Consider the following 17,322-nt stretch of genomic DNA (forward strand, 5'->3'; position numbering starts at 1 on the left):
ACCCCGGACACGACGAGGCCTTTTAAAACAACAAGGATGCCGCCGCTGCCAGTACAGCAACAAGGACAACAACTTTTTTTCAGACTAACAAATTTTAATGTTTTAATTGTTTACGCATATATGCGAAAAATAATGTCGTGTTTTTCTTCTGCACTGGGGGCCGGCGAAAACAACGCAGCATCGGCCCGGCGCCTGTACAGTGGCGGTGCCCGCCGTTCTGCGTCACACGAGACTCGGTCGTTGACACAGCGGCGCGTATTTTAAACAGAGTGTTGTTCAATCTCCGCCTGGCGCCTCGCACAATAACAATCGCAGTGACACGCGTCGCAAGCTTTCGGCACGTCAAACCCTGCTTGAATGGCTACACACACTACAAAATCTAAAGAAAATCAACGAGAGGAGGAAGAATTTTCGTTTGAATTTTTGGCCCGTCCCGTTTATTTTTTTTTTCCTAAATACCTTTGGGTGGATCTGGTTCCGTTACGAATTGTAAAACAACTGACATACTTTTTCCTCTCTTTTTTTTCGTGAAAATGTAATAAAATTGATGTGACTTTTATTGCGTGTCAAGGCTAGTTTCATCAAGCTGACATGTCGAAATAATAAGTCATAAATTGTGTCGCGTCATGTGACAAAAATATTTTACGCAGCGAGGGGCACCCTTCGCCTGTCCCTTCCGCCACGCAAGGCTTGGGCTGCCGAGCGGTCCCGAAAGCCGCTACGTCGCGCCGTCTCTCTCGCACCCCTGCGGGACGCGCCGTGAGTGCGACAGAGAGAGTAGAGTCGGAATGAGTTTGCAAGGCCGCGTGTTCGTCCGCGCGCCTGGCGAGCAGGAAGCAGCCAGCACACAGTGGGCCAGAATGCCGACCGGTGAAGCCGGCCGAAATTCTGGGCGCGTTTTGAGCTCCAGAGTCACTAGATGTGACTCGAAGCGAACGTATGACCCCACCAATGGGTTGCTCTCCGAACGAGGAATCCATTGGTGGGGTCACACGTTCGGTTCGAGTCCTGTTCAGCGACTCTGGAGCTCAAAACGCGTCTAGAGTTTTGGCCGGCGGCGGCGGTCTTCTGGCCCAGCGTGCGGGGGTGGGGGCGCACTTCGGCGTGCACCTATAAGTTTGTCTTAGCGTCTCAAGACTCCCCTGAATCATCATCATTCCCTCTTACAGCGTCGCTGCAGTCGCTGGCGTTCGCTGCTGCTGCGCGTTGGACGCCGCCGGCCTGGAAACTTATCCCACCGCATCGCAGCCGATCTGCACGCTGATTCCGAGAGTCTTCGCTCTGTCTCTCTCGCACTCACGGGGCGTGCCGTACGGGTGGGACAGAGAGAGAGCGACGAAAACGACCCTCGGAATCAGTGTGCTGGAGACGGAACCCCGGCGCGGCCAAGCCGCAGAGATGCAGCGCCAGCCAGCCCAGCCACGCGCACCGCTGCGCAGCCCGTAACTGCAACTTTCTTTTCCCGGTCTTCCCTCCCCTACTTTAGAGACCGACAGTCGTTGTTGGCCCGGGGGCCGAGCCCGGGCCGCCACCGATAGGAGACAATAATAAAGTGTTGAGCACGCGAGGGGCACCAACAAGGCGATTAAGCTGCATCGCAAGGGGAGGGGGGGGGCTAACTGAACTGCCTGGGAAACAGCGACGTCATCAGGAAGAGAGAAACGTCGTGGAAACAAAAAGCACCCCGAAGAGGAGGAGAGGGGCGTCGCGTCGCGGCCAGTGCGCCGTTTTGCAATTCGGGGGACGCTGTGCCTTTTTTCCTGTCCTTTTTCCCCCCTTCCCTTTCAGACACTTTCAAAGGAGCACGGCCTTGCGAACGAGAGCACTATTGCCCTGCAGTGGCGGCGGCCCGGGAGGCACACCGGTCTTCTTATTGGACTTCGTTTCGCGTCTTTGTCCGCGTCGCGTCGCGCAGCCGGCCACTACACTATTAACCAAATGCACGTGACCTCGCCGCCGGGCAGCCAGGCAGGCAGGCAGGCACGCACCGTGTCGCATCTCGTTAAGTGCCGCGGTGTCGGCGTCGCGTCGGAGACAAAGCGTCTTCTCGGCAGATGGCGCGCCCGGCCCGCCGCGGCGGCCCCGCCGACCGCCACCGCCAGCACCATCTGCAGGCCGACGGGCTGACCGGGTCGCAGCCTGGCTGACTGACTGCCGCCAGGCTGCCGGCAAACCGACAGTCGTTATCGTCGCTCCGTCTCTCTCGCACCTGGACGGGACGCCCCATGAGTGCGAGAGAGACAGAGCGACTCTCAGTCTGCGGACGCCCTGGATTCTGATTGGAGTATCACTCCCGCTGCCTGGCGAGCGGCGTCCCGACGTCCCACGCCGCCGCGCGGTGCGGTCGTCAGCGAGGGACTTTCCGGAGGCGTGCTTTTTCGCGCCGGCTGGTCGCGAGCCGCATCCTGTCGATACTATCGAGTGCGTATCTGTTGGAGGCCGTACATCATCGTGTGTGTGTGTGTGTGGCTCGCGTGCCGGAGGGGCGCACACAAGCTGCTGGCATTTCGATTAGTCACGGCCCGTCGGGAAAAGAGCATCTGTATTGATTTTCAATCAACCGTCGTGGCGGCAGGCCGGCAGGGCGGACGGCAGGCGCGCCGGAAGCGTAATCGCTTCCCATGTCGACAAGACGAGTGCAAGCCTGCGCGACATCGTCTCCGGGCCCTCGAATAAAAACGGTCCCTTCTCATTTCAATTTTTTTGTTTCGAAAACACAGGGCAGAGGCAGCTTAAGCACGCCTTAAGCCTTGCCCTCGCAGAGGGACAGTGGACTCACCCTTGGCGTCCACGAAGTCCGCGACGCAGCTGCGCCAGCGCGCCCCGCGGCGACTCGCCCGCAAGTAACTGCACTAGAGTCAACGACCAATAATGGGCTCACTCACACAGGCGCACTGTTCGCACACACACACGCACGCGCGCAGACACGCGCACGCTCAAGTGCACCCGACGACGCGTGGCCGGGGCGCTGGGGCGCTGGGGCGCTGGGGCTGCAGGCTGGGCTGGGCGGGGCGCTGGCTCGTCGGCAACAGGTTGCTGGCCGTGCTGGCGGCCGAGCTGGCGGGGCGAGAGCGTCGCGACGCCGTCTGCTTGGACGCCGTGGCTGCCGCGTCGGCTCTGGTGGGGCTCGGTCCGCTCGCGTCCGCGCCTGAGTCGCGACTGGAGTGAGCCCCTGCGGGGGCCCAGCGGGGCGGTGCCGGCGGGGCGGTGGCGGTGCTGGCGGCCCGCTCGGGCGGCACGATCGCGCGCGGCGCAGCGCGGCGCTCTCCTTGAGCTTGGAGCTGCCGGCGCTGCCGCGGGATTACACCCCGAGACAGGCAGCCTGCCCGCGGACAAGCCGACGGCAAGCCGAGCGTGGTGTATGCGAGGAGTGCTTCGGGAGATTTGCCAGATTACGGCCGCTTCCTTCCAGTGGCGCGACGTCTCCGAGACCCCTTCCGGCCTCGACGAATGTGTCGGGCAATCAAGGTGGAGTCACGGCAGTCACTGACAGTCGTTTTCGTCGCTCCGACACTCTTTCGCACTCACGGGCCAGAGAGCGACACAGCGGAATCAGTGTGCTGGGAATCTCTACTCCTGCTGCAGCAATGCGTGGCGACTGGATGAAACTAAAACCCCGCCGCACTTTGCGAACTTTGGCGCGCAGAGCCGCCGCATCCGGGCGGCTGGGGGCAGCAGTGGCGCCACTGACGGCAGCGCGGCAGTGAGGGAGGGTGCCGGGTAAATTAAGCTGTCTCGACAGGGCGAGCCGGCGAGCCAGAGCCGGGCGGGCGCTACACTGGTTGCCACGACACCTGCCCTGCCGTGGCAGTGGCGTGGCAGTGACGCGCCACCCTGGAGCCTCCCCGCCGACGCCCCCCTGTGCTCGCGCTCCTCCGCACCTGTCGGTCGACTGTCGGCACGGGAACGCAATATCGTACGGACGACCAGGCCAGTAGACTGATTCCGAGAGCAGCGCTCTGTCTCTCTCGCATCCATACGGCCCCCAAGAGTGCGAGAGAGAAATGGGGACAGCACGCCGCGGCCCGCTCTGCGGACTCATTCCGAACAGGGCGTCGCTGTCCCTCTCACACCGCCCTACGAGTCACCGCTGGAGTGCGAGAGAGAGGGGGGGGCAGTTCGGCATCAGCCTGCAGCAGCACTGCTGTATTCGAGCCGCTGATGGTTGGGGTTGGAGGCTGGTGGCGCTGCGCCTGACTTGCATGGAGTATAACGAAACAAGGTCCACTGGCACAAAGCAATAAACATTTAGCCATGCGCCGCACCGCGCCGCTGGCCTTGGTCATGCCCTTCTCCAACGCCACCAGCATTACCACCGCCGCTGCCGCCACCACCACCACCAGCTACACACAATGACAGCCTCCTCAATGCGCGGCGCGCCCCTCTCCGCTCCGAAGAGGGAGAAGAAGAGAGTGCTCTGAAAGTTAGCCGCCGCGTCGGTCGGCGCGTACAGAAATACAGGTTTACTTGCGGTGAACTTTCCCCCGCCGGTTCGTTTAGCTTCGCCACTCCAGCGCCGGGACGGCCGGGGCGGCCGGGGCGTTGCCTCCAAGCGGGGTCACGGCGCGGCTCGAGTCTATCACGCGGTCATCCACGTATTACGTAAACGTAGAATTTGGTTAAAGCGGTAACAAAAGACTGAGATCTGTGATTTTTGGCAGCTTTTGTGCGACCACTGCAGCCCCGCCAGCCCATAGCCAGTCCCGCCACTGTGATAAAGCACGATCGCGGGGGTGGCGTGCAATGGCTCGGAAAGCGAGGATGACTTTGAAAATTGCGTGCCAATTTGATTCGTATGTGAGCCCCCTCCGCCCGCTCCGAGGCCGCTCCCCGAGAGTCCCGGGCCGCGTTCCCGAAGGCTGACTGTGCACCCGCGCGCGGCATGCCGGGGCGTTCGGACGACGGACCGCCTCCCGATCGGATTCGGACGGTTCGGACTCCGACCGGAATGGCACACCCAAGTGATTCCGAGTGGGGTACGGCGGCTGGCAGTACCGATCGAATGCCTGTGCGGCAGCGCCAACGCAAACCATTCAGGCAATTCGCAGCCAGATTCAAGGAAGGGGCGTGCCAGCCAAGGAGGCACGCCGAGGTCACCAACGCGTCCTCGTCGTCGGCGTCCTCGACGTCACTTCCTCCTCCACTGCGAGGACGCCGAGCTTGAGCGGAGTTGAAACGACGGCGGCTCTTGCCCCGAGCACCACCTACTCTCCGAGCGCCCCCTGGCACGCGCGGCTGTTTGTCGGCTGGGCTGTTTATAGACGCGGTTACAGTGGTGCTGCGCCCCGCCCCGCCCCGCCCCGCCGGCAATACATCGGTACAGCGCTGCGGTGGCCTGCAGGTGGCGGAGACACTGGCCGCCGTGTTTATCAGTCATCACACCAACGTAAACACACACACACACACACACACACGCGCGCGCGCGCGCGCAACCCTCCGGGCAATAAGGCTCGGCGGGTCATTAACAGCCCGTTAACTTTATGTCAGAAGCACCATAACGAGTTCGTTGCCGCTGCCGATTTTCCCGTTTTCAAACAAACTTTTTCGGCCTTCCCTGCGTATGCCGCGGACGCGGGAGGCCGGTAGTATTCGTAATAGAGATGCAGGCCCGCGTCTTGCGCCACACCCGTGTCGCACAGGGGGCCAGAAGCGCGGCAAAAATTCTAGACGCGTTTTGAGCTTCAGAGTCGCTAAACAGGACTCGTGTGACCCCACCAATGGATTGCTCTTCGAAAGAGGAATTTATTGGTGGGTCCACACGTTCGATTCGAATCTTGTTTAGCGGCTCTGGATCTGAAAACGCGTCCAGACTTTTGGTTGCCCCCACCAGTCTTCTGGCCCACTGTGCGTCGTTGTCGTCGGCGTCTTCTGGCCGGGGCAGGGCGGAAAGGGCGCGGTACGTCGTTAGTGCTCATCAAGGCCCGCCGGAATCGACCGCTGTTCTGCGCGACCCTCCCTGCCGCGACCTGCCGCGCCTAACAGTACGTACATTACGAGATTGCTTGCCGCACCGACTTCCTTCGGCGGGGGCGCGCAGTATGCATCAGGCAGAGAAGTCTCCCGCTACTTTTTTCCTCGCGCTGTGCTAGGCCTACTTGGCGTCAACGAAAAGTTCGCCTACAGCACGACGACGCCCACACGCGCACACACGGTAAAAAAACGTTCCTACTTTTCCCTGGAAATTGCCCGTGTCTTTACCTTAGGCTTCCGCGGAAAAGCAGGAACCGTTTTTACCGCGCACGCTGACGCACGCGTAGCGCGTCGCATCCTCTGGCCGAAACGGTGCTCAATAGTGCATCCCCGTTCCACACAGATGCACGTTGGAGAGCCACGCGCCGCGCTCTCTTTCACGCACACGCGCGCCGCGCTACTTTTCCGCCAGCGAGGCCTCGCCGTTCCCGCGCGGGGTACGTCCCTTGGAAGTCCCCCTCCAGTCCCCATACATCACCTGATCTCCCCGTGCGCCATACTCTTTTTGCTCGTTTTTTTCATTTCCTGTTTCTTTTTTGGGGATTTAGGCGCGTCATCTCCGCCGCGCGCGGCAAGAGGGAGAGAGACAGTGTGTGTTCATGTGCGAGTGAGACAGAGAGAGAGAGCGGGGGAGAGGGAGGGGGGGGGGCTTGGCTGTAGAAAGTGACAGGGAGAAGGGAGGGGGCCGGAGGGGGCAGTGTGTGCGCCGACTCAGCAAGCAGCGGGGAGGGCAGGCGGCAGCGGGCGGCAGGGAACAGGGTGACACTTCCGCAAATTAAATTGCAATCTCTTCCCGCACTACTCGGCCGCATCTCTCATCCTTCTGCTACTTCCCGTCACGGCAGCGGCACAAAAAGGCAGGGGATTTCTCTGCGAAAGAGGAATCCATTGGTGGGGTCACTACGCGTGCCCGGCCTAGCGCAGCAGCAGCCTAATGTTTGCCGGCACTTTAACCAGGCTAATTTATTGGCTTGGACATTGTGCTCGCAGTGGCGCAGCGTTCGACGAGTGCACAATGGAACAGAAGCGATGGACTGGTGGCACCACACTACACTGACAAGGCCAGCGGGTAATGTGGGCAGTGCTTTGGCCACCCCAACATCGACGATAACATGACTGCCTTCCAAGCGCAACCACAACAAACCGTCCCCCTCTCCGCCACTGTCAACAAGAGCAAGACGGAAGCACTGTCTCGTCATCCCCCTTCATTATGCCGGGGCACTTTTCGGCATTGAGAGGGCGTCGCCAGGCGTCGCCGCAGTGCAGCCAACCCTTGCCATCTTTCGGCTCTCGCTGTGTTTTTCCCCGTTTTTGTCTTTTGGGTTGCGCGGCATTTGTGTTGGTTTGCAGTCGCTGCATTTTAATATCCCCGCCGCTGGTGACACTGGTCTCCCAATCAGAGCGTTTGCGAGGTGGAGGGGGGAGCACACCACCGTGGCATAGCAGTCCCATCTCCAAAAATGCCCTCGCTTTCCAGATCGCCCCGGATTGGGTCCAGCACACTGATGCCCAGAGCCGCTCCCGTCGCTCTCGCGCTCACGGGGCGTCCCGTACAGGTGCGAGAGAAACAGAGCGACGAAAACGATTCTCGGAATGAGTCTGCAGAGTGCGCGTGGCGGTATGCGCCGGCCATCACAAACGAACCAACAGTTTGGGAAAGCATTGGCGGGCCTCACCGCGACGCAACGCGACGCGACGGCAGGTAATGGGACTAATTACGAGACTGGAGGAATGAATAGACGACTGCTTCCCCGCCTTTGTCTTCGCCCGCCCGCCGTTCGAAAGTACGAGACAAAGGACACGCTGGTGTCGTCGCTCCAGACTTGATTCCACCTATTTTGTTTTTCTCGCTCTTTCTCTCTCTCTCTCTCCCTCTCTCTCTTAAAGTTACGTTGCAGCTGCACGGACGCACAAACAGCGCAGCGGCCGCCGGATTAACTACTCGCGTCGTTGTTGCACATTCTGGATTGGAGTCGAACAAGTTAGTGCCCTGCAGATTCACGTGTGTGGGTGTGTCCCCCCCGGCGGTGTGTGCGTGCGGGTGGGTGTGTGTGTGCGCGCTCGCGCGTGTGTTGTTCGATGGCCGGCCGCTTAATGTGCTCTCCGAAGCCCGTAAAACGACAATCTCTTTACAAGGGCGGACCGAGGGGAGCGGGGAGGGGGGGGGGCAAGGCCAGGACCGGGCCGGCTGACTTCGCCCGGCCAAGGTTTTGTAATTGCTCAACACCCGTGAAACAGCTTGGCCCTCTGCGACATGCTGTAATGATTATTTTTTTTCGATATGAGCACGGCATCAGCAGCGGCAGCAGCGCCCCGAAATGGGCTCAGCCCCCGGAAACTACCCCCCCCCCCCCCCCCCCCCTTCGACACGTACCCCCTTCGCAGCCCGTTCAACGTTCGGGTGCCCCGCTCCGTCGTCGGCCTGGTGCGGCTTATAAACTTGGTCCTCTCGCTCCGGTCATCGGAAAATATGGGTTCGGGCGAGGCTGGCTGGAGACGCGCGGGACGGCCTTCGAGGCGAGGCGCGCCGCCCTAGCCGAGGCCCTGGCCGAGGCCCTGGCCGAACCGCACGCTCCGCAGAGCACACCGACAACACACTGAGAAAAAAAGCCGAGTCCAGTGCGAACCGCTTATCGCAGCCCAAATTCTCCGAATGTCACCTATTCGGCTGTTTCCAGCCAAATCCCGATGATTTAGAGGCGCAATAGTGGGGTGACAGTGCTCGGCAGCAGGCACCACTTTCGGCGCACTTTTGGGGCACGCCGTCACCATGGCGACGCGGCCGGCACGCGACCACGCCGTGCACGCCGCCGAGCACGCCACGACGCTATTGGACAAGTTTGCCTGCCCGAGGGTGCGGGCGGGGGCGGGCCTCACCCAACTACTGTTGCGGCTTGGCATGCATCCACGCAGAGAGGCAGGCGCCAGGCCGGCCACCAATCTGATTCGTCGCTCTGTCTCTCTCGCACCTACACAGAACGCGCCATGAGCGCGAGAGAGGCAGAGCGACGACAACGACTCTCGGGATCAGTCTGCAGGCCTCGCAAAATATAACAAACCCGAGGGCATTTCCAGTTTCCAGGAAGTGGGACTGCACACAACGCCCCATTTTAACGACGTGTCCCATCCGACGATTGGCCTTCTCGGCCCGGGGGGGGGGGGGGGGAGAGAGACGAATGCGAGGCATAACTCCGCCGCGGTCAAGGGAGGGAGGGGAGGGGGAAAGGGGGCGAGGACACCTCCAGGCCGATCGGCGAGCGTTTGCGCAGGGATAATTTAACGTCAGGCACACCAGTGCAGCGCCATGGCGGCGCGCAGCCCGCCGCGTGCCAGGCCCGCACGTCTCCGACCCACTCCGTCATGCGCACCCCCTGCGCCCTTGGACCCCCTCCCTCCGAACGTGCCTCTCTTTCTGTCGCGCCTTAATGAAAATACATGAACGCGTCGCGTAAAACACCGCGTCACGCTCCGTCACGATGTCGTCACACTTTCTTCGCGCGCGATCGTCATCATGTCGTCACGATGTCGTCGCAGTTGCAGGGAAGTGGTCACAATGACGTCACGATGTCGTCAGAGCCTCATTGCGGCATGGTGATGACGTCCCGCACAGTGGGCCAGAAGACCGGTGGAGGCGGCCAAAACTTTAGACGCGTTTTGAGCTCCAGAGTCGCTAAACAGGACTCGAACCGAGCGTGTGACCCCACCGATGGCTTGCCCTCCGAACGAGGAATCCATTGGTGGGGTCACACGTTCTGTTCTAGTCCCATTTACAAACTCTGGAGCTCAAAACGCGTCCCGGGTTTTCGCCGGTTTGGCCGCCTGCACCGGTCCGGCCCACTGTGTCCCGGAGTGACCACGCTGCGGCTGTCTCTGCCCGTCTGGCCTCCCCGTCTCCAGGGCGCTCTCCGTCGCCCCCACTGGGCAATGAATGCCAATGCATGCAAAGCATGCAGCGTGAGATCCACGTCCGAATGAGCCTGGCGGCGCGGCGGCGCGGCAAAGTCCCCGTTTTTCACCCCTTTTGCGGCACCACAGAGGGGGCCGCAAAATCTTATATTTGTTTCAGTTGTTTCGGAGGGGAATAAAAAGAAACGGACCACATGTGCGACGGCGCAGATATAGTACGCTTTTTGCGGTACCACGCAGAACCAGTCGGAGGGCGTTGGAAGCCTGGTGCGGCCTGGTGCCATGTCGGAACCGCATTTTGATTTCCTCGCCCCTCCAACCAATTTTCTTACCCGCTGGTTTTCTAAATATTTTGTTTCCTGGCGACCTTGATCACTCCTTCCGGCTGTAGGTCCCTCAGGAACAATTACAGCGCGGATGAAGCGTTATTCGAGCGAAAGGGCTTTCAGTGAGCGCTCTCGTCGCTTCCCTTTCTCTTGAAAACAAAAATAAACTTTTTTTTATTTTTAATGAAAGAAGAGCACCCGCGTCAAAGGGTGTTTTTAGCGACGCCAAGAACGGAATGGACTGGCTTTGGGCGGCTGCTTCCTGCTGCCTCGATTTTGGGTGGTTTGCTCTCTCCACGGAGTGCTGCTCTGAAGACCTTCAAAAGTGCACGCTGGACAGGGTATCTATACACTGTTGTGGTTCAATGTTTCACACACTGCAAGAGCACTTACAAATGTAGGAGTGTCAATATCAAAACCATTATCAAAACGTACCGTATGTGCATCTACACTGTCAGTGCACCAACACTGTATCACAACAACACAATCATGTAGAATCATGTAGGCATGCGCGGCGCGGTTTCGTTACGATAAGTCGGTCAAAATTCCGACAAATCTATGAAAGTTGCAAAAGCCCCGGTGAAGGTCCCTCCAGTAATTAACAGGGGGCCCCTGCCTGTGTGCCCAGGGCGGCGCGGGGCGGCGCAGGGCCGAGGCAGATTGATTTCGTGGAGAGGACCGAAAAAACACAGGCCTCGGGGGATCTGTCGGGATTTCTCCAGCCCAGTCCCACGCAGTCTGCTGGTGGTCGCAATGGCTCGTCGTTCATGGAGCGCCACTAGCGCCTAGCGCCCCTCTGGAGGCCGAAAAGAGTTGCCCTCTCTGAAACAAATGGACGCGGCGCAAGTACTCACCACGCGCGGGGGCATGGCGGGGCGTGGCGGGGCGTGGCGCGGCGAGGCGTGGCGTGGGACAATTAAAGGGACAAATAATCTCGATGGGGCGAGGCGGGCGAGGCGGGCGCGGCGCTAACGCAGAGGGAAACGGGAGGGGGCGGGGGCACAACTGGATCACGGACTGGGACCTCCCGTCGTGAGTCGCAGCAGCATGAACCTCGCATCGCCATCGGCAGCGCATACTAGTCTTCAAAAAAAAAAAAAAAATAGGCACTCTCCTCGAAAAAAAAATCGTGCATCCAACACAAGGACTTGTGATTTTATTGTACTCTTCGTGCCCGGCTTTTCATTGGGGTAAGTCTGTTCCCTGCGGGCACACTTTGCACTGCACTCTGCCGTGCGGCGGCCAGCCAGCCAGCCAGCCAGCCAGACAGCCACGCTCCCATTACGTGGCCAACTTTGCCTAGCCGTTGATTTGATGTGACGTACGCGGCGCCCCGCCGCGGCACCACACAGCGAGACACGCAGTCATAATTGGAGCCAACTTCGTGAAACGCTTTCGCCCCTTGCTTCGCCCCTTGCTTCGCCCCGCCCCCGCCGTCCCGGCCAAGCGGAAGAGATTCGATTCGTCGAGTGGAGAGGAGTGGCGGCGCCAAACCGCTCCGGTGGACGTCGGCTTTGACATCGCGCCAACGACGGCCAATGAGGAGGAGTGCGCCGTCCGGGAAACCAGCAGTCTCATTCCGAGAGTCGTTTTCCTCGCTTTGTCTCTCTCGCACCTCTAGGGCACGCCCCATGAGTGCGAGAGAGACAGGGCGACGAAAACGACTCTCGTCCGATGTCGCCACCGCTCTCAAGGCCAGGCTGAACCCGGTGGAGCCACGCGCTCGCTTTGCCTGCTGCCGTGCCACGGAGCGCGCGGCCGCAGCTCCGCGTACGGTTTGGGATTTCCGACCGATTACTGTTCTCACATCCTCGTCGCGCCGCGTCGCCACACAAGGCGGATTAGCTTTGCGAGGAGCGCGGTTCCCTGCCGGGCGATTCAGAGGGTCGTTTCGTCGCGCTGTCTCTGTCGCACTCGTGGCGCTCTCCGTGAGGGTGCGAGAAGCCGCTTCCCTCGGCTGTGTCTTGGCGCGCGTTCGAGGCAGGGATGGTGGGATGCGACGGTGGAGCGCGCACGCCGCACGGCCCGCTGACCTGCCCTAGGGCTGCCCGCCCCGGCCTGTGCTGGAGCGCTGGAGGCTGGAGACCGCCTGCGAGGTAGGCAACACAGTAATGCACTCGTGTCCCCGTGCGGCCTGCCTCCGCGGCGGCCGGGCCGTGCCGTGCTGTGGACTGACTCCAGTCGGTTTCGTCGCTCTGTCTCTCTTGCACCTGTGCGGTACGCCGCATGAGTGCGAGAGAGACAGAGCGACGAAACCCGGGCCTGCCGGGCCGGGTCCGGGGTAGAGTTACACAGCGATGGCCCTTGGGGACGCGGTGCGCGGTGCGGTGGGGGGCCTCGGAGCGCGCAGAGCACACGGCGCATGCTGAGCCAACCCCTGTAGGTACGCAGGATCCCCGCGCGCCTGTGCCGGGCTATGCCGCTGTTCGGCGGCCTGTATCCACACCGCGTGGCAAACTCCGCGAAACAGGACGAGAAAGCCGGTGGCAGCACGGCGTCCACGGCGTCGGAGAGTCAAATGGCCATCGCAGGTGCAGCACGCGGTGGTAAACACGAGCGGATAATTGGCACCAGAGAAAGGCTTCGACTCCATTTCGGCACCGCTTCGGCATTGCTTCGGCATCGCTTCGGCATCGCTTCGGGGTCACGATAACGGATTGCATGTGGGCGCGCGCGGCAGGCCAAGACTCCCCGTAATAGCGCTACATCCCACTCAATTACTTGCCCAAAGCTCTCCCTCCACGGTTACCACCACCACGGCCTCCACCACCGCCACTTCCACCCCGGCGCGCTAGGCGGCGGCGCGGGGGGTCTAATTTCATCCAATTCGAACCACTCGCTCACGTCTTCATTTGGGACGCAACCAGCCGCCATTGAGTGCCTCTTGGCCTCGCGGCTCGCCTCGCTGCTGCCCCCCCCCCCATACACACACACACGTCGTAAGGGGATGAGCTGGCAGTGGACTTCGAAAGGTAGGTGTGCACTGTACTTTTGCACTGTGTGTGAGACCAATAGAAGGCCCCCCCCCCTATCTTCCCAGCACCCCCTGCCCCCCCCCCTCTCTCTCTCTCTCACACACACACACAGCTCCGCAATCGGCCCACGATGTGCCGCGGCCACGCGATGTCCGCTCCACGCTGTTTAACAGAGGCTCCCCCGGCGTGCTTCCGAACGACGACGGTGCTCTCGTCGCGCTCTGTCTCCCTCGCACTGTCACGGCGTTACGCGTGGTGTGCGATGGAGACCGAAGCTAGCTTCCCGTTCGGAGGCAACCCGCCCCTTTAACAGCCCACCGGTTTGAGACGGGCCGCAGGTGGGGCCGAAACACGTGCAGGACGAACGCGGCGAACGCGGCGAACGCGCGGCTGCCGGGGAAAGGGCCACTAACTCCCGGCCAAAGTGCGTCGTCGACGTCGCTCGCACTTTCATCGGCTCCAACGCAGCGGCGGTCCCGTCGTGCGCCTGCTCCCCTTCCTCCTTTTTTTTCGGAGAATAAAACGGATTTAATGAATAAAAATGACACGGAGACAGATATGCAGATAAATCTGGCTGGCCGGGACGTGAGACAGTCCGACAACGCCGGATTACAGTCCAATGCCAGCCACGTGTGTGTGTCTGAGAGAGAGAGAGAGAGAGAGAGAGAGAGAGAGAGAGAGAGAGAGAGAGAAAGAGAGAGAGAGAGTTTTTTTAGTTTATACAGGATTTATTGGGGGGGGTTTTAGTTCACAATGCGGGCAAAAACGGGGAAGTGTGAAAATTTGTCACAAAAAAATCATGCTGTTTTGTTGTCTCTTGAGGTATCTTTGGTGCATGATGCAGTGTTTTACAATTTGTTAGTTTTTTTTTACTTTAAACATTTTTTTTAGAAAATAAAATGATTTGAAAAAAAGGAAGAGATTATAGGAGCATGATAGCATTTTAAAGGATACATAACTAGAGAGAGAGAGAGAGAAAGAGAGAGAAAGAGAGAAAAAGAGAGTGCGCAAAGCCGTCGCGCTTCCCCTGCCGCGACATCGTCGCGCTTCCCCTGCCGCGACGCCGTCGCGCTTCCCCTGCCGCGACACCGTCGCGCTTCCCCTGCCGCGACACCGTCGCGCTTCCCCTGCCGCGACATCGTCGCGCTTCCCCTGCCGCGAGCCGTCGCGCTTCCCTGCCGCGACACCGTCGCGCTTCCCTGCCGCGACACCGTCGCGCTTCCCCTGCGCGACACCGTCGCGCTTCCCTGCCGCGACACCGTCGCGCTTCCCCTGCCGCGAACCGTCGCGCTTCCCTGCCGCACGTCGCGCTTCCTGCCGCGACACCCTCGCGTTCCCCTGCCGCGACCCCTCGCGCTCCCTGGCGCGACATCGTCGCGCTCCTGCCCTGCCGCGACGCCGTCGCGTTCCTTGGCGCGACACCCTCGCGCTTCCCTGCCGCGACATCGTCGCGCTTCCCCTGCGCGACACCGTCGCGCTTCCCTGCGGACACGCGCGTCCTCCCACTCGTCGCGTTCCTGCCGCGACACGTCGCGCTTGGCGAAGCCGTCGCGCTTTCCCTGCCGGCGACCCCTGCGCTTCCCCGTGCTCTGGGGTTTGGGGGTTGATCTGTGTGTGGTTGTGTATTGGTATTATATGGGAGTGCGTTACCCGGCAGCGCCGGGCAAGAAGCGGCAACCGACAATGGGCCCGTCCGAAGTCAAGCCCCTGCCGACCGTGTGTACGAGGAGCGAAGCAGCGCGCAGCAACCGTCCTAACGAGCCCTACCTGAGAGGGCGCAGGGGGCAACACGTGCAGGTACGAACACGGCGAGCGGGAACGCGCGGCTGCCGAACGATAAACGCCTTCTATGCGGCGCAAAGTAGTCGTGACGTCGCGCGCACTCATCCGGCAACGGCAGGAAAAGTCGTACGATGGCGAATCACCTTCGAAATAAAACATTAATGAAAGAAATCGGACTTGCAGATTAAATGGCTGGCCGGGCGTACCGCATAGCGGATTTAATAATTGTGTCGACAAGAGAATAGGGTAACGATGAGAAGAGAAAGCACGAAAAAGGGGAAAAGCAGTTAAGGCAGCGCGCGTTTGCGCGAGGCATTTGCCGCAATGTCAATAAGGGACGTGACGGCTTTCGATCGCGTTATCTGGCGACACATGTGGGCGACGTCGTATCTCGCGAGTCGCCGTCCGATCCCGATGGATTCACGGGCTGCGCGACCCGTCGCGCTTCCCCTGCCGCGACATCGTCGCGCTTCCCCTGCCGCGACACCGTCGCGCTTCCCCTGCCGCGAAGCCGTCGCGCTTTCCCTGCCGCGACACCCTCGCGCTTTCCCTGCGTGCGTGCGTGTGTGTGTTTGTGAGTGTGTGTGAGTGCGGTGTGTGTGTGTGTGTGTGTGTATTTGAGTGAGTGGGAGTGCGTGGGCGTAGGGCACATTCGGGGCCAGCGACCGAGGCGGGGAAATCGAAGTGCGGTTCTACACTCGGCAATGCCGGCCCGTCCGAAGGCGAAGCCACCTGCCACCTGTGGGCTGTACACGACGGCAGCAGACGGGAGCAGACGGCAGCAGACCGATCTCAAACGGAGCTCTGTCTCTCTCGCACTCGTAGGGCACAGCGGCGGCAAAGTTGCACGAGTAACGGCAATTTTCAACTTTTGAGCCATTGAGCGGGAAAAGGGGGAGATAGCTCCGAAGCGATGAAACGCCTGTTGATGACGTCGAAAAGAGTAGTCTTTGTGGGCGTTCAGCGGCGCAGCCAGTAGCATCCCGGGGCGGATATCCAGGCAGAAAAGTTTTAGCGAGGGCGAATGCACCTCACAAAAAAAAAGTGAACAGAAACTCGTCGCTTCAGCAGATTCAAAAGGACGGCGAGACGGGCGTACACGCATATGAAGCCGGGAAAAAGTGCATCACAAAAGAGAATAAGGGGCCCTCAACTCGGGTCATGCATGCTTTTCAAACCGTCAGCAAAGTCACAAAAAAAGGGGGGAAAAAGGCAGTTTTACAGCGCAGGCGGCGCGTGGCGGCGAGGAGCCGCAAGCAATAATGGTGGACGTGACGGCATCGGACGGTTTTATTTCTCGGAAAGACACATGGGGCCGTCCGAGTCTGCGAGTCTGCCGTCACCGAGTACCCTGATTCACGGGGCGCGCTGCCCCCCTGCTGCCCCCGCCACTTGCAGGCTGCTTCGCGCCGTCTCCCTCGCTCTCCCGCGACGCGCCCTGTGCGTGGCCCTGTGCGTGCGAGGGAGACGGAGAGAACGCGGCTCTGCTCGGCCATGGCTCGGCCAAGGCTCTCTCCGGTCCGAGGGAATGCCAATGCCGAGGCCGGCCCATGTTGTTGTCACGCGTCGAGCAACAAAGCGACCAACAAAAAGCAAAAACAAAAAGAGGGAAACAATTCTGTTCCTCGATTGGGAACGCATCCACACACAATGGGAGCGGCGGTTTGTTTTGGCGCCTCCCAGGGACCCGTCGTGCCTCGCGTCGTGCCGACCGACAGCAGCGCGCTCTATCTCTCTCCAGCCTCCCTCTTTTAAATAATTTACAAAGATGAACTTTTTTTTCGAAGGCGGCTTTGCTTGGGCTTGGCCGGGCTTGGCTTGTAGTTCTGCGGACTGTCGATAGCGCAGATCGGCCGCCACCTTCACAAGGCCGTGCCACTGTGCGCAGCGACTGTACCGAGCCACGCGCACCGCACCGCCAAAGCCTCGGCTAGAGTTTCGTCCCACCAGTACATTACATGCCCGGGCACGAACTCTCGAAACAGCGAACGGCATCTTGATTAAAAATTCCCATCCTTCATCTCGCGTCTGTTGTTCGCCTCTGCAGGTTGATTCCGAACAGATTCTTGCGGTCGCGCTGTCTCTCTCGCACCCACGGGCGTCCCGGGGCGTCCCAGGGGTGCGAGAGAGACAGAGCGACGGCCGCCCTGTTGGGAGTCTCTCCGCGCGCCTCGCCGCTCGCGGCTCACCCCGAGCAGCACGCGTGGCGTGGCGGGGAGTGGCCGGCGTATTGTGGGCGATACCCCGCGCGCCAGCGCCTCCCCGCAGTCGCGGAGTATCGACGGCAGGCTGCCCCGCCCACGCTGACGACCTGAGACGCCGTGTTTAAAGGACAAAGTAACGACAACTACTTTTCAGTTCAC

At 60.7% G+C, this 17,322-nt stretch overlaps 1 long non-coding RNA gene across 1 annotated transcript in view; it reads right to left on the reverse strand.

Annotated features, from left to right (window-relative positions):
* The window catches only part of LOC117646357, a 47,834-nt gene extending 44,854 nt beyond the window's left edge, over window positions 1-2,980 (reverse strand). Inside the window, exon 1 of the long non-coding RNA XR_004587776.1 lies at window positions 2,780-2,980. This is a non-coding gene — a long non-coding RNA (uncharacterized LOC117646357). The remainder of the gene's footprint in view (window positions 1-2,779) is intronic.
* Window positions 2,981-17,322: the final 14,342 nt, after the last annotated feature.

This window comes from Thrips palmi, unplaced genomic scaffold, assembly GCF_012932325.1.
Source record: "Thrips palmi isolate BJ-2018 unplaced genomic scaffold, TpBJ-2018v1 HiC_scaffold_19, whole genome shotgun sequence".
Taxonomy (NCBI): Eukaryota; Metazoa; Arthropoda; class Insecta; order Thysanoptera; family Thripidae; genus Thrips; species Thrips palmi.